The sequence below is a fragment of the Ammospiza nelsoni genome, chromosome 9 (assembly GCF_027579445.1).
Source record: "Ammospiza nelsoni isolate bAmmNel1 chromosome 9, bAmmNel1.pri, whole genome shotgun sequence".
Lineage (NCBI taxonomy): Eukaryota > Metazoa > Chordata > Aves > Passeriformes > Passerellidae > Ammospiza > Ammospiza nelsoni.
Genome location: NC_080641.1, coordinates 11,032,023 through 11,053,884, shown reverse-complemented (window position 1 = coordinate 11,053,884; position 21,862 = coordinate 11,032,023).

Sequence of the window (21,862 nt, the reverse complement as noted above, 5' to 3'; positions counted from 1 at the left end):
TATGCCCATTATATTCCAGTATTCTGGTGTTAGTTTTCTCTATAAATGTATAGATCTGCAATAAATAAACAAACCTTTGTGATCAGAGAGTCCTCTAGGCTCCTGTGCAGGACACACTAAATACTTTTTTTTTTTAAATGAAGAGCTCTCCACACGCAATAAAAACTCACATTATTTGTTATATTCTTACATATTTTTTAGAGAGCCTTTTTGTGCTGCAAATAACACAGTTACACTGTCATCTCTAATCACTTTTTTGTTTTTTTTTTTTCACAAATCTTTGCACTCCCGCTTCCTCAACAGGACAGGGTAGAAAATGAGATGGAAAAGGTCATGAGTTGACATGAAAACAGGGAGACTGGGGAAGGACTGGGATACTGGGATAAAGACTTGCATTCAAATAAATTTAGGCCTATTTAAATAAATAATTAATTAAACTAATTAATTAATTAATTAAGGACTGAAAAGGACAGGAGCCCAACCATGCCCACACAGGAGATATCTCAGGATGCTGAGAGCTTTTCACAACATACACCAAAATCTTACATTTCTCTCCAGGATTGTTTTCCCTTTTTGCCAATGTCCTTTTGAAGTGCAGCATTTTTCTGACTCTAAATTACATTTTTTTGAAGTGTGAGGAAAGGGTTGTTATAGAAGTTCTGTACCATGTAAGTCCTTAATATCGGGCAAATGTACCAAAATGTCACTTATAAAGTTAATTAAATGTTAATTATAATTGGCAACAACACAAACTGCCTCACTAAATGAAAAAGAAAAAAACTTTTATGTTTTAATGATGAGGAAAATAAGCAGAATTTTATTTTACCCTTTTCATTCCAGTGCAGAAGACGCAGCATGTCATGGCCATTTATTGGAAAATCAAATAATAAAATGACTGCATACTTTGGAAGCTTCTCTTTCAAAATGTGATGCTGAATAATATATTAATTTATATATCTATTTATGTGTATATATGTATTTGTTTGTTTGTTTATGATTTCCTGTATATTCCACTGGAAATTAACACCCAGAAGAAAATTTCTGTTGTCTAGTCTGTTCATAATGAATTTTTAATTGCTAGCATGAAATAAATGAAATAATTTTCTTTTGGTTTTGATTCTTTGATATACAAAGGATTGCCGTCTGATTGCTGGATCAGGACTGGTACAAAAATTCGAAATCCAAATTTAATTTTGGTCTCCAGCCCTAACCCTGCAGCCATCCAGGCTTCAGACCAGGACCCTGTTAATTCTATTTACACACACAGGTACAGGAATGGACAGGGAACAAAATCAGGTCAAGGACTGGCAAATTAATTTTCTCTTCATGAATAAGAAACACGCTGAAGAGATAATAGACATTATAAACAAATATAGTTTATGGCATCAAGGATTTCTGCCTTTTTTTCCCCCAATAAATTAACAGTCTTAAGATCATCACTGGTTTTTTCTTTGTTTAACAATATCTCCCCATGCATTGATTAGTAATGCATCAATCAATTGCAATTATTTACATATTCTAGGAAAAATGTCAATAGCCAAATTAGTAATAAGTGTTTTATGACATTCATTGGCCACATTTGATGACAAAAATAGGTAGATTAAGTTCTACACTGAAACACAAACCATCAAATTCAAGATATTCAAGAAGCGCCCGAGGCCGGGTTGGACAGGGCAATTTTCAGTAGTTAATTCAATTCTGAGGTTAATTCCAATTTTAATTAGTTAACCCTAATTTTTAAGTAGTTAGTTCTAATTTTTAAAACTTGAGCTGCAATTCTTTGATAGCAGGATGTGTAAGGACTCTACCCACCACCCCAGTGATAAGAAGGGTTGTTTTTTGCTAAAAGGAATTCAGATTTTGTGGATTTTTCTAGTGCTGTGGAGTCCATAGTTGATTTAATGCAGTGCTGAAGTTCAACCAGATAATGTCTCACTGAGTGTACATTGAAAATTGGAGGATTTTTTGGGTTCTAGACACTTCTAGGCATTGTGTTAAACTCTCCATAGCTATGGTAACATTTTTAGTGATATTATCAGCTTTGTGATTTCCCCCAGCCTGTTTCATAGGCTAGAGATCATTTATTCAGGTATGTAAGTTTACATTTTGTAACTTTCCTTTTCTGCTGTTGAACTCCTTTCTTTCTGAAACAAGACATTTTTCAAGATAGATTTTTGAGAGGATTTAAATGTTCTTTTTTTTGGTTTTCAAGCAATTTAAAAATATTTTAATCTGGAGGTTACCATAAGTAAATATTCATTTCCAGCTCATGTGAAAGTTTTCCAAAGAGTGTGCCTAGAGCAGAGTGACATTTCATGAGTGATGATTGTCTGGTTTATTTGGGCATTTTTATGCTGCTGACACATGTCAAATAAAATCAGAGGTTCTTCTATCTTTACAGCTATTCTTGGAAAAAAAACAGAAACAAAAAAAACACCTCCCAGATTTCCTAGTTACAGTTTTCCATCTATATATTTCATAGCTGCATTCTGCGCTTTTTTTGACAGTATAAGATTTCATGTTTTAAAATTTGAGTATTTTGGAGTCCAGAGCTGCAATTACAGTGTCATCTAAAACTGTGTGACCCCTTGAATGTTAAAACTTAACTTTAGGTTATGAATTCCCTCAGATTTCTTTAAGTAATTCCCAATAAAATTAACATGGCTTCTTGCAAAGATAAGACCAGCAGCATTTGCTCTTTGTATTTGGTTTATTATTGGAAATTAATGAATATCTCTATTGTTGTCTCCCCCAGACAATTCCATGGTATTATTAAAATACAATATCACCTTTTCACTGATGTGTTTTCTTCTAATTCTACCAAAGAAGAAATATATTAGCTCCTCTATTTTTCTTTATTTTGTTGTACTTTTTGTAAATTACTCCGTTGTTTTTCTGAGAAGATTTTTAATCCAGAAACAAGTCCAATAACAAATCTTACCTTTGTTTTCTCAAACACTGCTGAATTTTCAACAATGTAAAAGTATAAAGCTTATTATTTAGTGCAGATAGAATTGATACCTTGTGTTCCTTTCTTTTTATTTTACTGGAAATGAAAATTCAGGCGAGTGTGAGCTTTATCATATTTCTGAACTCATTGAGTTATGAATCAAAGGGACACCTTAATTTTACAGTATTGTACTGAATCAGCTCTGTAAAAAAGAAAAAGTAGGACCAGACCCTCCAAAGGAACATTTGGATTCTTGCACCTCGACTTCCACAGAACCCCTGAGTGCCTGCACAGGAAGGAGCAGGAATTAATTACCCTCTAATAATGCAAGCAGAGGCTTGAGATGCTTTGAAAGGCAATTCCAAATACTCCAAAAGAGCCCTGCAATTCCCTGGAAATGTGAGTAAGATAGAGATGTTTATGCTCCTTTGGCAAACAATCTGTCAGTTATGAGGATCAAGCTGAGTTTCCTTCATCATTAGGTCTGTGTAGCAACTGCTTTAAGCACAAAGGCTGCTCAGCCAAGGAGGATGAGCAGGGGTGAAGTGAAGAAGGGCAGAAAGTTGCTCATGAGGCAACAGAGTCAATTCTTAGAGAGATAAAAGGTTTATATCTATTTATATTTTTAAAGCTACGGCTGCAAAGCCTGGTCCCACCCTGCTTTTCCATGTCCCTCTGCTCTGGGATACCACAGTCACATCCAGCCACCCTTTTTTCCTAAAATAGCATTTTGATTTCAGTTTTGCATTTACCCCTTTACAAAAACACCTTGCTCACGTGATGTGTGAAAAAAAAAAACAGGCAAAATGATAATTTGGACCTGATGTTTTCAATTTCTAATGAGCCACTTCTTCCCTTGGGCTTAATTTTGGTAGGGAAATCTTGCCCACATCTTCAGGGAGAACACCCAGGCCTAATTATTTTTGCCAACTGCAGCAAGTTTTTCATCTCTGCCTTAATAAGGAAATTATGAAGAACTAGATAACAATTTTAAAATCTGTAGAAAAGCATCTCTTGAATGAACTGAGAGAGTTTGTGTAAATTTTTCCTCTCTCTATGTACCTCTACAGCAAGTGAAGGTGATAAGATTGTGGCTGGTATTTTTTTTGAGGAGTCATGTTCTATTTATAGTGATCTGTGCAAATGGCTTTGGATGACATGGATGAGAATCCCATTTTTTTACTTCTCTTTACAGGTGTGCTGTCTACCAACCCTGTTCTATTTTGTATTATAATGGCTCTGAAATTAGTGGTCTTGGGAGGTGCCCCTTTTAGGATACATTGCATCAACATGGAATTAATTTGGTGGTAAAACAGAAGAAACAGTAGGATTAATAACCATGAAAAACATGGAATCTTAATTACTGGACAGAACTTTCTTTTACTGGCTTCATTTCCAAGTGCACAACTTCTGTTTAACAGCAGAAGAAAAACTACTGATGTAAAATAATAATATATGATATTCATATCATCATTCTGGAATTCAGTGTACATTGAAATTTTCAAAAATCAATTGCCTTTCAGTGTGAGAACACATCTGCTGAAATAACTTCAGAGCAACACAGACCAGAACATGACTAATGTTGGGGCTCTTTGGAAATTACATGCTTTAGAGTGAAATTAATTAGGATTGTCTTCTTTGGTCCCTGGCTCTTCACACATTTAGGTACAACAGTGTGTAAAGTGATACTCCCACTTAGCAGCTATTTCTCCTTAGTGCCTTTCTCCCTCTTCTTCTGGGGAGGATCCAGAGGGGAGGAATGCATAATTGTTATTTTTATAGCCAGGAATTCTTTCCTTCCTCTCCTCCTCCTCATCCAGCTGCTGCAGAGCTGCTGGAAGGAATTTTCAAGCACCGTTTTCTCAGTGTCCTCCCATCCTTCCTTCTTTTTTTCCTTCCTTCCTTCTTTTCTCAACAAAAGTTTTGCTACCATAGCAGTGTTTCTCCCAGTTTTGGCATTATTTAAAACTTGTAAAAGAATTATTACATTTATCACTTGCATTAATGTAATGTTGATTACATGATGCTCCTTTCCAAACTAAATGTTTTTCTCTAGCAGGTTGTGTGCAAACTTTGCAGATCTGTTTTCCAGGCAAAACAGAACTTTTTTATTAATTTTTGGTTTTAATTTATTTTTCTTGAGGGATAAAAAGTTTTAAATTAACCACCAAACAGAAAAGCCCATAGGAACTAAGCATAAATTACTAATCTACTGGTTTCTAAAAATTGCATTTTGTAGGCAATTTGTTGAGAGGCCTTTGAGAATTTTGTTATTTATAAGAATGTTACAGTTCATTTATATTTTATGCAGACATAAAAAAAAATCTTATTCCCAATTGTCAAAAAGGAAAAAAAATCCCATAAACCAAACAACTCACCCACTCCCACTCCTCTAGGCAACTTATGGTAATAGTATCTTGTGTATTCTTTAATTTTAATAAAAATCTATTGAAAACTGCTTGGATTGCCACCTTATTGAAAGATTATGGCAGTTTGATAATTTTTCTGGAAGAGAGAGTTTGTTTCATTACTGTATGTTGGGTTTGCATTCATTATTTTGGTGTTTTTTATATTTTGGTATATAACATAGGCTGCCACCAGAATTCTGCTCTTTCAGCTTTGCTCTCAATATCTAATATTTCTCTTGTTTACATACATATATACCAGGAGCTTTTTAAAGGCTTTTTATAGGAGCTTTTTAAAATAGGATAATATTAAATAATCATAGGAAAAACAGTCTTTGCAACCTCTCTGCTGATGGCTTTAAAGCCTTTGATACCTGTAGATGTTAATGCAGTGCCCTGAGCTCACTGGGGTGGATTAAATCCCTTCCCAGCTGTCCCTGTGCTGCTTTGCATTTGTGCCAGGGCTCACCACCCTGAAATAAAATACGTCCCTCCAAGTACTGAATTAGCCCAAAAAATGAATATAACAGAAGACTACTTGGACCGGTGGTCAGCTGCAGGTTAACACAGAGAAAATCTGCCCTTCCATTTTGGAAGAGATCCCCTTTATTGTCTTGTACTTATTCACAAAAGAAGATTAATTCCTCCATTAGGCATTTATCACTTCAGAAAGCATTCCAAAACTATTTATTTAAATGATAGAATGAAGACTCTGCAGATCATCAGGGAAGAAGCCACCAAGTAGTCCATGTATGAAATATTTTTCTCCCTCTAAATGTCAAAGGACTGCTTTCCATGCAAGGTAAACAGAGACAAAATCAGGGAAAACAGGATTTTTCTAGAACTTGTAAAAACACACAAATTATTAGAACCTTGGGGAAATATCAGCAGGCTAAGGTAGGAATTGTATGGTCCCATAATTCCAGCTGGAGGCTACCAGAAATCTCTCAAGGGTGAGCAGAGCTAATGTAGGTCTCGGCTTTCAGTCCCAATAAAGACTTGATTGGAGTTCAGTTTGCCTGTTTGCCCTGTAGGTCAGATATTCCACCAGCTGATTTCTCCTTTTCACTCTTTTGTTATGTAAGAGATGAAATTTATCTCAGGGGCACAAAAATAAATCCCAGCATGGCTGATCTGCAGTGACACGGTGGCACGGTTGCCAATGGGAGTTAAAAAAATTAATCTCCTTCTGTGTCAGTTTGAACACAGCAATGGATATCACAGCTCCAAATAATCCCATTTCTTCAGCTGATGAGTCTTTCCTGAATGAGATCAATCAGATATGAGCTGTGTTCACATAAAACACTACACTGACTTGGATTATGGCTTTGATGATGGACTTCTTTTATTTACTGTTACAAAAGACCTTTAGAACACTTCAGAAGATTTGTGAAATCTCCCAGTCCTATCAATTTTGTACTTAATGTTTAATGTAAACATATAATGTTGGCTAATTTACAAAGGGAAATTTCAACATTGTCCTTTACTTCACAAGGAAACTTTGAAACGAGCTGTTTGATATAGGAATGGCATAAGCCTATGAAAATACTTTAAAGCTACATTATTGCAGTCACTGAGTGAAGGTATGAGTTAAATTTTATGGCACATCTTTCTAAGTCTACTAAAGGATTTAAGGCCAATGGGGCATCTTCTAATTGTTATTTTTATTAAAACAGAAAAGAAACTAAAGTAAGACCAAAACCAAACACGAAAGAACCCCCAAAATAAATATAAAAATCACTCTTTTTGGTCTGGATAAAGGAGATTATTCAATTTTCCTGCAGGTCTACTTTAGTTCTGGCAGAGAACTGCCTCCTGCTTGATGCCCATGTGTGACTCGGTGTCACATTTGTACTCCAGGTCGTGCTAGCACAGTAACAAAAACATCAATCATGTGTTCCACCCTGGGGTCTCAGACACACTTGATATTCACCCTCAGGAATGTTACACTCAGACTCTGTCCTTCCAATGGATGCACAAATCAGGACTTTCTGAAATGACCTGACACAAGTAAAGAGAACAAAATCAGGGCTGGGTTTTGGAGTCCTTTACTTGGCATTGGTGGAATTCCTGCTGCTCCAAAAGTGTGTGTGTGCTTAATGGAAACAGGAGAGCAAGGCAGTTTCTTAAATTAGCTGCTGGGAAACAGGAATTCAGCAGGAAATAAAATGCAAGTTAATTTGGTCTTAGGAATAATTGAAATCATGGCATTTAGAGCTCAGAGCAGCCCAAAACTCACCCTGGCTGTCTGTAAGCATTGATAGAACCAACAACCATTTCTCATTTCATATCCATCACCCCACACATCATTTCTTTTCAAATCAAACCATATTTATTTAGGCAATATTTTTCTTCCAGAGACTGCATCATGGCTACTGTGCTGCATAAATATCTAAGGGAAACATCTTTGAAATCTGTTAGTAGAAATACTTCAGGCAAAGAATTGGGTGGTTTTGCTGTCCTGAAACAGGGAGGCAGCAGCTTTGGTTTATTAACTGTGTGTTAAGCTCTTTTTCATTTATTTACTGTAAATTTCACAGACTCACAGGTTGGAGAAGCCTTCTGAGGTCATCAACTCCAATCTTCCCCCTGCACTGTCCAGGCCACCCTTAACCCATGTCCCCAAGTGCCACATTCACAGGGCTCTTAAGTCCCTCCAGGGATGGGCACTCCACTATTTGTTCAAATAAGTCTCTGATATTAAAGTGTTAAAAGTATTTTTTATCTATTCAAAAGTGGATTTTCTTTCCAAGTTCTTACAGCACACTTGAATTTCCTTGAAAATTTTTCATCCAATGTTATCTGACAATCTGAATTGGAGCTCTGATGCTTTCTTATTTTTTTGCATTTAATAAATATTTGTGTTTAAAAAAAAATTAAATTACAGTGTACAGCATATTAAACCAGACTATAATCTTTAGTGAAAAACAGCTACTACAAGATAAAAAAGAAATCATTCAATTTGAGATTGCAAAAGGTAGAAGCTGACATTTTAGAAGGAATTTTTTTCTCTGTAGAAAAATGACTTGTGACATTGATTCAACAGAAAAAACTGAAATACATTTGAAAGACTCATTTAAACTAAAATTATGAAGACAAGACTTTCAGAGATAAGTCCTCATTCTTTAGAGAATGAGCTTAAATATGATATTTTCTCCACAAATCTATTTCACAAGTGTGATATTAAAGTCTGAGTGTGTATTCCAGTCTATTAACTTGCAATAGTTACGTGAACTTTTCCATTACATACTGCTGGTCATGACATGATTATTCCATGAACACTTTCTAAATATTTACCAGGTCTACAGCTGTTGTTTTGTCAGGGTTGGTTCTTTTTGTTTGTTTGGTTTGGTTTGTTTTGGTTTTTGTTTTTTGTGGGTTTTTTGTGTGTTTTTTTTTTTTTTTTTTTTTTTAAGGGAGGAAAAATTTTAAAAAGGAAGAAAAGAGAAGGAGAGCTCTGACATTAATACATGAGCATTCAAAACAGGCAGGGCCTTCTGAGAGTGTCTGTCATGGCTCTGCTCATTGTCTCCAACCCTAAGAATTGAAGGGTACATCAGAAATCCCAGGGAGGAGGCTCTGGAGAGGAAGAAAATCTGTTCTGCCCAGACCTGGTTCAAAACATGGTAAGAATGGACAAAAATTATTGATGTATTAATGTCAGGAAAAAATTGGTTCTTCTAAATGTAATTTTGTTTGTAAAGCAATTTTTACTGAAATCACACTCAAAATAGTAGTGAAGGTATTTTAAAAATACCGAATTAATTGCTCAGCATGTTTACAGGCGACACCAGGCTGTGCCTGAAGGGTGGGAATGAATCTAGTGGAATTTCCTATTGCAGTGGAATGCTGCAATAGGAAAAGGGGTAATGGTCTGAAATTAATAGTCAGTTAAGACTGGATATAAGGAAAAGGCTCCTTATAATGAGGCTGTTAGAACTTTGGAAGAGGTTTTTCCAGAGAAGCTATGGCTGCCCCATCCCTGGAACCACTCAATATCAGCTTAGACAGGGCTCTGAGCACCCCTGGTGGAAGATTTTCCTCCTCACTGAAGGAGGGCTGGAATAAGATCTTTAATGGTCCCTTCCAATCCAAACTATTTTGTGATTCTCTGATATCTTTTTAACAAGGTTATCTTGGCACTGTCATAAAAACTCTATTTAATAGAACAGTATGGAATGAAATTTTCCATTTGATTTGACACTGACTTTTTTTGTAACCTTACACTCTTCCCTCATCTAAAACAGATCCCTTACCTTCCTTCTAATTTCCCTTCTTGACCTGTACAATAAGTACAATTTTACAATTTCCATTCTTGACCTGTACAATTTTAAAAGAGAGAGGAACTCAGCTGCAAACACAATTGGGTGGCAAACTGTTGCCAAAGGAAAATTTGCAGCAAAGCAAATTCACTTTTAAAATATTTAATTATTATTTCTGAATGTAAATACATAGCAAATATTCCAAGATTTTCCTCAATCAAGCACAGGAATTTCATAAACCCAGGAGTAACTGTAGGACTGATATCTTCTGACTTTGGACTCAGGAGCAGTCATGGAAAAAGTTCTGATGTTTGGAAATCCTTGGTCAGATTCATAAGTCGGACTTGGATATGGAAGAATACAGATCCATCAGATAAAGTGACCAACATCAGAACATAGGTCCCAGTGTTTTGAGAGTCTTATGGAAAACCTCAAAACTCTGGAAATATCAAGTTCTTGCAGTGCTCACTGGAGAGCTGCTCTGAAATTAGGGGTGATCTCCATCAGCAGGAATGACTTGAGAAGACAGGATTTAAGATTAAACCACTAAAAATGCCCAGGTTTTTCTTCTGTCTTGAACTAATTTTATTTGATAAATTGAGCATTAAATAACATTTCAAAAAGTGGAATGCTGTGTTTCAACCAAGCCTGTCTTCATGTCTTCTGTAAACAGCTACAGAAAAAAACCCAAACTTGTGGGATCTGAGCTGATTGCACAGACAGCAATAGAACTTTGTAGGTGTCTTAAATGGAAACAGATTTAGATCTGCATAGTAGCAAATGCCATAAATTCCTTGAGGTCTCTTATTGGAATAGATCATAGAGATGAAACTTTGAGAGAAGCACTGTAGTGCAATTTTTTTCAAAGGCTGAATATGTTTTCTAACAAAGTAATTAATGTCCTTGAAAAGAAGAAGCCCTAACCCCCCATTTATATTCAGTCAATTACCTCAGGCAATATGTTGTGTAAACACTGGAGGTAAACATTGTTCCTCACTTACAGGAGCCTGGACTTTCTCTTTTAAAATGGTTTTACAGCTTGCTGTTTGCATGATCTTAGAATCTTTAGGTGCACTTTCAAGCCCAAAAATGGACTTGGTTTTATTTTTGGATTTGCCAAATAAACCCCTCTAGGAAAAGCTCCAGACTTAACCTCTCTCTTCTGGTAGTGCTGTTAACTAAAGAGGAAAACCAGGTACAAGGAGGGAATTTTCTGTCCTTGGGAGGGAGTGAGAAGGAAATCTGCATAAGCTCTATCACCAGTTGGACTTGTTGGGACAGTTCCTGATAATTAACGTCTTTGCAGAACAGGGATCAACAGGCTGTAAACTTCAGAGATAATCACATCTGTGTGAATTTCAATTTTTAGGGGAGCAGTTGATAATTAATGCTCCTAATAAGCATGAGCAGCTTAGTGAAAGAACAGAGTTTATATTTATAAACAACTTTTTTGTTAGAAAGACTCTCAGCCCTGCTCATGGACCATATCAGCACCTACAAACTGTAGCCAGCACTGATGGAGAGAAACTTTTTTCTAGTTCAATTCTCTAAAGTGTGCTTTTATTGTTTATTTCTCTAACTGCTTTTTCCAACTGCATTTAATTAGCATTGGAAATTAATCACTTCGGAGCTTAAATACTTATAAGCCAATATGGTTCAGTGAGAACCATTTGTTTGTCACAGTAGATAATTGAACGCAACCTTAAAAATAAATTGATGTGTTCCTTTAGTTATGTTTTGCACTGATTTGCTGATTGAAATGACAGATGGGCACAGGCCCTAGTTTCAGACAGTGAAATTGGTCAACCTGTGAAGCTCAGAGAACTTCTGGGACACTTGTGGCAATGCCAACACTTTCCAGCCCTCACCCAAGTAACAACAAACTAGTTTATCTGCCTTGATTAACACTGAATGTTACCCCATTCTTCCAGGTAATGTGCTTTATAAATCACTGATTTCATTTATCTATTTATTAATTTATCCATCCCCATCCCTGGCAGTGTCCATGGCAGTGGTGGGATGAGATGGGCTTTAAGGTCCCTTCCAACTCAGAGCATTCTATAATTCTGTGGTTTTTCATGGTGCTTCTGAGGATAATCTTTAAATTTCTCAGCTCTTATAGATGGGAGAAAAGGGATGAGCCTCATTTTAGGAAATTTTGTTTTCAACTCTTACAAAGAAAAAAGATCCATTGTGTCCTCCCTAAAATGCAGCAGAGTTGCATAATATCTCTTTTTCCTTTTTTTTTTTTTTTCTGACAGTTTCTTCAAGCTACTATTCCAAGAGCTGGTATTTTTAATTTTCCTATTTACTGCATGTGCCACTGTGTTTTACCATTTGAAGAGCTTGAATCCTGTGCTTCCTTAATGCTGCAACCATTGTTTTAATCACAATTCAGGGGTTTAGATATTTTTCTTAAGGAAATGGAATTTTGCCTCAGGAACAATTGAACAAAAGCTGGATATTTTGTATCTAATTCAGGAAATATTTGGCACATCCCATTTACTTTAGAAAGATTATTTCCATGGAGACTGAAAACGTACTGGTTCCTTGAGGAGGAAGACACAAAACACCATTTGTAAATCAAAATCTTCTTGCAAATGTAAACAGAAATCATCTCTTAGGTTTATTGAGCCAAAACCAATTAGAGAGTTTCAACGAATCTCCTCAGGAGCCCAGTCCTTTGGAAAAATATTTTTCTTTTAAGTGTTTAAAGTGGTCAATAACGGATACACTTTTTGGAGACTCACTTGATGCACAGCCCTTGCTCCTAATCCCATGCTAAGCTGGATGTGTTGCTTTGTGATTTCCTTTGTACAATTGCTCATCACCCCGTGAAAGAGTATTAAATAAAAAGAAGATTTTTAATGCGTCAGAGCCTGCTAATCAGAGCTGCTTTATTACATTTTGGTGGAGTAAGTGTGCTAATGACTGCATAATGTGTTTGCACTGCAATGTGATTTCACTGCAGCTTGTTTGAAAGCTTAATTGTGCCCAGCTGCCTGGGTTTGTGTGATGGACATGATGAGCATCAGCTGATACTCAGCATCTCCCTGCTAATGCAGGGTCCAGGAGGGACTTGGGCTGGATTGTTTACTCCAATTTAGCTCCCACAAAAGGGACTGTGCCATCAGCAGTTGCTGTAACACCTAATGAATTGCTGCTGGGATTTTGCTTTGTGTGCCAATTAAGTGCTGGATGAGCCTGAGCCAGGATTAGGTTTGTGAAACATTTGTTATGCAGACTAGAGAAGAGTGTGTTATTTATTGTATTTAATGTTTGTGGGGCTTCTCTTGTTTAGGGATCTCAAACATGCTTGGAAAATTGGAGGTATTCATGATCATCAGGACACTGAAGGGAAACTGAGAAGCATTGGAAATGACAAATTTATGCAACAGAATCTAAAACTAGGTGTAGACGTCCTAAGACCACACACCTTTGGTGTTGGAAGCATGAATTTCCAAAGCCTGGAAAACTCCAGACTTCATGCCAAGGACTAAGCTTCTTGCTGAACTGAGTCACCAGAATTAGTCTGAAGATACTCCATGTCACGTGGAAATACAGGGAAAATAAACCCATAGTTACTTTTTCTTTATTATTAGGTGATTTACAAAGAATGAGGAATTCTTGCCTAGCCCAATGCCCACAAAGGGACAGATCCTGCATGTCAGGTTAGCTCTGGACACACATTAGCATACAGACATGTGCAGACAGGCTCATACTTGGGTTTGAGCATCGGTTCAACCTCTTTTCTAAAAGAACCATATCCACCTGCCTGCTGAAGCACGGCTTCTCCCAGAGGTGTAACTCAATCATCAAATAAGGGTGAGCAGCAATTCAGAGCTGTGCAAATGAGCATAAAGAAATGCAAGTGTAAAACAAGATAGATAAGCATCAGTCCGTACTATATGAAATAGATATATATATCAGGCTGTGCTTCTAAAACTTGTGCTAGAGAAATAATTGGGACTGGAACTAAATGGTCTTTAATGTTCCCTTTCCAACTCAAACCATTTTGGGTGATAATAATTGCTCAGAAACACTGGATTGGTACAGAGCTACCTGAGAATGAAGCCAACAAATGTTAAAGGAAATGATAATCACTGTGTATTCAGTTGTTCATTTGACCTGGTACAACTTTGAGGCAACAGACGGAAACTGAAAAATTTCAGTGCTGATGAAGTATTAGGCAGAACTGCTGCTGTCAGGACATCATTAGACAAGACCTTGATAAGAGCTGCCCATCTCCAGCTGACTGAATTATTCTGGTTCAGAGCTCATCCCAACAGTAGAAAAATTTTGCACTTTCTCTAACACCTTTGGGAGGAGACCACAGTGTAGGAGACACCTCTGAAGCTAATCCAACTAATAATTGGATTTAAATATGGGACAATCCAAGAGATTTGGTCAGCTACGTCATGAGCAAAGTAATTTCTTGGTTATGTTGGCAAGTTAATGTATCAAGTCAGAATTATTGAACAAAACAGCTCCTTGGAGGGGTGGAATCAGCACAGCTGGGGGCCAGTGGAGCTGTTTAGGTGTTTGTACTCGAGCTAAAAGCACAATGAGAGATGAGGGAGCCACCAGCCAGGGCCTGACACCTTTATAGGAGGGATGTGAGAGGCCCAGATCGGAGCTCTGTGGGTCTGCTCTGAACTGGTGCAGGTATGAAGGGCTTTGCTTGGAGCGTAGTGCATGTGTTTGTGTGCAGCAGGGAACATAACCTGCTGCCTTGCTATATAATTTTTAGATTTTTTTCAGTGACTGACATGGTCTGCTCTTGCTGCCACTCACCCCAAGGACTTCCTGATGGAAGCTCTGAAGGGATTCTGTGAGAACAGAAATGATTCCTGTTGCTCAGGGGTATCACAGATGTGCTGACATGTCCACTGGGTAACAGGGATGGAGGGATTTCTGCTCCAATCTGAGTATTTAATATCAGCTTGATTGGCAGGGGACTGGGCACGCATTGAAAGCCAGGTGTAAATCAACAGCACAAGAGGGAACAGCCTCAGGCTGGGCCAGGGAGGCTCAGGTTGGACATCAGGAGGAATTTCTGCATGGAAAGGGTGGTCAGGCCTTGGCAGGGGCTGCCCAGGGAGGTGTTGGAGTCCCCATCCCTGGAGGTGTCCCAGGAAGGCCTGGATGTGGCACTCAGAGCCTGGGACTAGGTGGGGATTGGGCACAGCTTGGACTCAATGGTCCTGGAGGGCTTTTCCAACCTCAGTGATTCTGGGATTTTAGGAAAAAACACATTAACTCTTTTTGTATTGTTCATTCCAATTCTACACATAGTATTAATTCATTTCTCAGGCCTGCACAGGACTGGAAGTTTTCCCTCAGATTTTGGTCTCAATGCAAATTTGTTGCTCTGTGGGGCCACTTCTGAAGCTCATTCCAAAGCCAAGAGATATCCACCCATAAACCCAAATAATTAACCCTTTCTGAACCCCCATGCCTTCAGAAGATCTCTCGTTTGAGATTCTGCTTTTAGACAATCAGTTCATGGTTGTTATTCCGGCAGCATAAGTCTTGGGATGTAAATGAGAACTGTCTCTATCTACGTGTGTTATCTGAGTTTCTTTTTTGCATATTCTAATTGATTAGGTTGAAAATAAATGACAGTGTTCCATTTGCTTAGGCAGAACAGGGCATATTAATTCACTTATTCTGTAACACTGGTAAATAATGATGATTTACTTCTCATTTGCATAGGAAAATATTCAAGCAGCTTCTGGCTACCAATGAACACTCTGGGAAGCAGTTGAAAATGATCAGTAAAGCTTTTTTTTTTTCTTACTGACAGTTCAAGTGTCACAAGCAAGCACTAATATTTATTGAAACTCATCTTTAGTGCTGAAAAAAGACGTGCAGGACCTGCTCCATTTCTGTACCTTTTAAAACACTGGCTCTTTGTTCCTTTGTCCTGGCTACGTGTGACATTTTCTTTTTAAAGCTGAAACATGGGAAGGCAAATGTCCCCTGCAGACCCTGGACTAGTCAAAGAGCTGTCTTCTTTTTGTTGTTTCTTCCGGAAACAGCGCTTTGAAAGAAATCACTGTTGTAGAACCAATTAGGTTCTTTAGGTGGATCATTTCTCAGTCACTGGAATAATGAATTCCCATTTGCTCAAAGGGTTGCATTCACCCTTCAGTGGCTAAACAAACAGGAATTCATTGCCACAGCTAGGCAACCAAAATTACTTATGCATTCTTTTCAGAATCTTTCTTTTTTCATCTTTATTCAATTCACCCTAAAGATTATTGTTTAATGAGGGGGAAGTTCAATTTGAGCCAAATGAAAAGGCACAAGCCTTCTAAGCCAGAGTATATTTTTCAGAAGTGGTTTATTTGTCAGGCTCTTGCAAATTTGCATTTGGGGTGGATTTCTTTGTTAGTCAAACCACAAATGGAACATTCGTTTTCTGGCTTTTTACAGCATTTCAGTTTCCTGGACACAGAAAGAAGAAACTGTGTTCCTCAAAACTAATAATGGAAATTATACATTAAATATATATATGATATTATAAGATATTGCATTGCCTTTATATATGAATTATATATAATAATACAAAGTGTAGTTCAAAGGTGTTCACAGGATGAATCACCACTCTTGTCACCAAACCTTTCTGCTTTTTCCCATTGTATGTTGATAATAACATAATTATCTACTATATCTGCTTTGATTTATGGGGGGAAAAAAGCCTTATGGCTATGTCAGGGTTAATTGAATCATAATCAGTCTTCTTCTGGAAATCAGATTTGTGCCTGAAGTGGAGTCATCTGACCATCTGTAATAGCTGGCTAAATGCTCAAATGAAAATGTAATTGTGGTGTTTGCTTCTTTTCAGCTTGTTATTTCTCCATATCATTTAGGAGCCAAAGTTCAGGGAAGATGCAGTTACCAGAAAGATCACTTTATAACATTTGTGTCTTTTGCATCTACCTCACTGCTGAACTTCACAGTAAATCCAGTTAGGGAGAGGAGCTACAGAAAATACAGCAAATTGTATTTGTTTTCTAATAAAGGTCAGCTGAATCTTGAAAATTATGAGAAATAACTCTCTGTGTATGGTTTTATATTGTGTTTCACTCATTGTAATTTAAAAATATGTTTAGATCATTGCAGTAAATCAAGCTCACAGGGACTTTAGTCCCATTTTCCAGTCAGCCTCTTGAGATATGGCTGTCCCTGCAATGCTCAGCCTAGGTAAGACAGCTGAGCTCCAAAATTCTAAGCACAGCTTATGTTACATGGAACCCATGAAGGAAAATTCTTAGACATTGAATATTATCATATGGTTTAAGTTTTAAATTCATTCACCTGCAAACTATCTGTCAATATTTTTCAGAAATTATAGAAACAAACTAAGAAGCTCTGCAGACTGTGAGTGAGTTTTAACTCTGCTGCTGCTCTTCTTTAAGAAATTTTTGCCTCTTTGGAAAATTATTTTAGAGACCAGACACTATTGGAAGGACTCTTGTAGAGATGTACAGTGTACTTCCTTATGGGGAAAAAATAAATAATTTTATTTAACTTTTTTCTTTTTTAGCCAATGTTTTAAAAGTTTAAAAGCAAGTCCCACAGGGCAGGAAAGAGTGAATATATGTTTTGCTCACTGACTGGAAGATAATGACCTTACCTGAGCTTTGGTAGTCCAACTCCCACCTCGTGGCCCCAAAGCTCAGAGGGAATTCTACTCCTGTACTTTATAACATTGGATTTTCTCCCCCAGTTCCTGCCTCTGAGCTTTTGCCAGTGCATCCTCCTCACCCAGGAGTTCAAGTGTGGCAGGGACTTGACAAAGTGCGTGTGAGATGCTGTCACCCTTTATCATTGTCATTCTCTGGTTCCACCTCAGTGAATTATTTTACCAAAGTCATTTACGGCGCTAAACAATTTCACAGAGTGGAGCCATTTGCCAATTACATCTTTTACTTCCCCTGCATTTGTTCCCCATCACTTCTTTATGTGAAATGACCCCTTGCTTGGCAGAGAAGTAATTGTTTTCTCAGTAGAGCACCGATCAATGGAGGGCTTCTGCCCTACACTCTTGATTAGGAATAAGTTTCCTATTGGAAAAAAACAAAAAAAAAGGTTGATTTCCTTTAAGGTTTTCAGTGTTTATTAGTGTGATTGAACTAAGTTAGTAAGAGAGTGTTATGAATCTGGACAGCCCTGCTCCAACATGCAGATTATGCTTCTCATCATTTTTGCTGATGGGCACTAAAATATCTGGGCAACAGCAGCAGTTGGTCAAAAATCTGGGAGCCTGAAAGGTTAAAAATAAAATTAATGCCCACAGTGTTTGGTGGAGAGACCATTCCTGTGTACTTTGGTGTTGTTTTCCAACTTCATTTGTCTTTCATCCTCTGTTAGTCCCTTTTCTTTTTGACAGAAAAAAAAAATAATCCCGAGGGCACACTTGTAAATAACACAAATGATAAAATAAATTTAGAGGGTCCAGGTCAAGGAACAGGATCTGCTCACTCACCTCCACTGACAGAAAGGAAGTAGGCTGTGTTCATCCAAAGAATATGAGATACCTTTCTCTCAGGAGAATTATTCATTGGATTTGTACAGTAAATTTTGTCTGTCTAAAGCGACTCCCGTGACTTGAGCAGTTCCTTCCAGAAAGGAAAAACAAAGCAGAAAAATCCCCATTTAGAGCCACACTTTCTCACATCATCACTCTATAGCCCTAAAAGTTCCTTTGTATGTTTTTTTGTTCTCTAACTGCACTTTTGTTGTTGTTTGGTGAGGAAATGCTGAAGCCACATCAGAAAAACTGCTCATGTGTTCTGGGCATTCTGTAGGAGATATTAAACATATTCTGCAGGGATTTTAATGGGAATTGAAAGGCCTAAACAGGCTCCTCCAAGCAAGTCCAAAATCAGTTACTGTGGGGGGAAAAAATCAATGGTTAAGGAAGAGTCTAATTTACTACTTTTCAGCACTTTTGTTTGCTCTCCTTTCTTAGGCAAACATGAAATCAGAGAAAGAAAATCTATAATGCACCCAGGCTGGGATATTTTAAATCCTGTTTGAAAGCAAAGTTGCTGGTGAATTCCAACAAAAAGTATGGTGCAGTATTTTTTTTAAATACTGTGATGAGTCTCATCACTATTAAAAAGTAGAAGGATTCAATTGAAAAGCTGATGGACACCAAGATTTAATATCTGTGATAATTAACAACATATAGTGGGAGAGCAACTACAACTTTCTATAGAATTTAATATCCTCCCAGCTCCTTTGTAGGAGCTCCAATTTCCTTTCTGCTATACATAATCAACAAATTTTATTGGTTCATCTGTTATTATAATGTCCCTTCAATATGGAGTAAAAAAGAATCAATATCAGAACAACAATAAACCAAAAAAAAGGGTCAGGATCAATCACACATGGGCAGTTAATGTTTGCTTTACATCTGTGTCTACATTTGGCTTTTCTTTACCACTGTAAAAACATGAAAAAAAAGGGTTTGAAATATGAGCTGGAGAGACTATCCATTAATACTTTGACTTCAAAAATTCCCCAAGAATGCAATGGTTTAGTACCATTACTATATGATTAAAGTTCAGTTCTGCAAACTTCAGGAGAAAACCTCTCTACAAGTGTATAAAGTCCATGGTATCTATGCACAATATATGTTATTATATATAATAATACATTTTGCTTTATCATATATAATAATATATATTGCTCTATTATATATGAATTATATATAATAATGTATAGTTTGTATATACTTTATATAAAGTCTATATAGTAGCAGCTGCAGCACAGGAAAAAAAATGTTTAAAATTTTTAATCAATATATCATTCAAACAAGTATTTAAATTTAAGGGTCTGAAGTGAAGCAGCTGCAAAAGGAGTCTTAGAAGAGATATTGGGAAGGAATTGTTCCCTGTGAGGGTGGGCAGGCCCTGGCACAGGGTGCCCACAGAAGCTGTGGCTGCCCCTGGATCCCTGTCAGTGTCCAAGGCCAGGCTGGACATTGGGGCTTGGAGCACCCTGGGACAGTGGAAGGTGTCCCTGACCATGGCAGAGTGGTTGAATTAGCTGCTCTTTAAGGTCCCTTCCAACCCAAATTATTCCATGATTCAAGCTTCATTACCCAGCTCGGTTGGGAATTTGGTGCAGGCTGTTTCTGAAGGGTAAGGTTGACTCTTTACATTTATTTCTTGGCAGCAATGCAATAACCAATGTTGTTAATGATATCTTTTTTGTACCAAGAGCAAAACTGAATTTTCCAGTACAAAAATCAAATCCTTTTGTTGGGATAACACCCATGTCACCTATTTTCCATTGCATAAAATTACAACGACAATAAGATGGGTCTGAGATGCGTAAGAGTAATTTGATACAATAACTTAATGCAGATATTTGGACATTAGTTTTGGTTAAACAGAAAGGCTGAATGACTACAAATATTTTTAGATGTTTCTAAAGAAGCATTTTTAGAAGTATCTCAAGGCTGCTTTCATTTTTCCCTCATATTTGAATTTTTCCCAAATGAGGGTTCCATGTGTTCCAGTTTTGTCTGTCAGGAGGAATTTGTGCAGCAAACTGGAGAGGAAGAGCAGGGAATGGTTTGTAACTGGGCAATGGGAGCATGACTGAGGTGTGGAACACATGGACTGTGAGTTAGATTATTTATAGTGCAGTTTACAGTAATTTGTGGCTTTTGCGTGTATTTCAAGAGTCACAAATCAAAAAAGTATGAAACATCCTTCTATATAGCTGTCAAAGCAAAGTGAATGATATTTAACGGTTCTTTTGACATTCTACAGAAAATCAGTATTTTGGAAGCTTCAGAAGATAAGTTTAAAGCTCTACTTCTTACCTATGTTACATAAAAATGTATGAATAGAATTTTTTTGTTTAAAAAGAATAGAATAAAAATTTGTTCAAAAGGTTAAAAAATCCTGCAGCTTATTCAAGCAGTAGGAACAAAGCTGAGGTTTTTTATAAACTTATTAAAAATATTAATTTTGTAATTATATGAACAATGCATAGCATTGTTGAAGAGCTAACAAATATAGGATAATATAGGGTCGTGTTAAAAGAGTGCGTTTATTATCTGAGATTATTTTAATAAATTAAATTTATCTTTCAGATAATGGGAGTCTAAATTGATGTCAGAATTATGAAGCTCAACTAAATATTACCTTTCTGGAATAAGTAACTTCATTGGTGGCTGCTCAAATATGGACAAATCCTATCTTTCTTATTCTTTAAAAAGAATTTCTGGAGAAAATTTGAAGTATTAGCTTTCAATAGTAAATCATTAAAAGGCCTTCAAACATTTTGGGTTTAAATATTTGGAATTGTTAAGCTTGATGGTCATTGAAGTCCAAACTGAAGTTTTTGAGGAAAAGGAATTAACTGTTTCCTTGGAAGATTGAAAGGAATAAATGGACAAATGTTGGATCTGGGAAAAGCTGTCTGGGAGTTTGGTGACTTTTTTTTTTTTTGTGGTAGGTTTTGGTGTAAGTAAATTCTTTAATTTCTGTAAAGATGCAGATGAAAAGATTTATTATGGAGAATGCTCAGGTATTGTTCAAGGTAAAAATAGAAAAGCTGCAACTTTGTGTCCCTTTTTTCAAGATTGCATGTCAAAAGAAAAAAAAGAAAAAGAAATAAAAAAGCAAATCAGGTTCTAATGAACAGATGATAAATTAGATAACTTTAAAAGTGAGCTAAAAATCGAGATCTGGGGGGGTTTCCCCCCCCCCACCCCGTTTTCATGTGAATCCCTGGGTGCTCTTGCTGCATTTGTGCTGGGTCAGTGGTGACAAAAGCAGGACTAATGAGCACAGTGAGGTGGTTACAGAGTATGGGAGATGTTGGGGATTTTTCCTTCTTTAGAGGTTCTGTTTCCTCTTGCTGAGACAGTGCCTGACCCTTGCCCAGCCCCACCCATGCACCAAATTTCCTTTATGCTTCTGTGACCTTAACTTTGATCCACAAAGCCCCATCAAAATGAAAGTAAAGGCCTAAAACGTGGCAGATTCTAATGACTGTTGGTTTTATACAAATGATCTCAGTAACAGAATGTTTGAGGATTCTTTCTAATCCCACACAAAACTACTCAGGGCTGTCAAGAGAAAAGCATTTGATTTCAAGCTTCTTGTGTTTAATACTATAAATTCTTACTTTGTTCTGTTTTCCCCCTGGTATTTGGCTGTAAGTATGAAAGGATATCTGTGTAAATATGTGTACCTGAAAAAAAAAACCCAAAC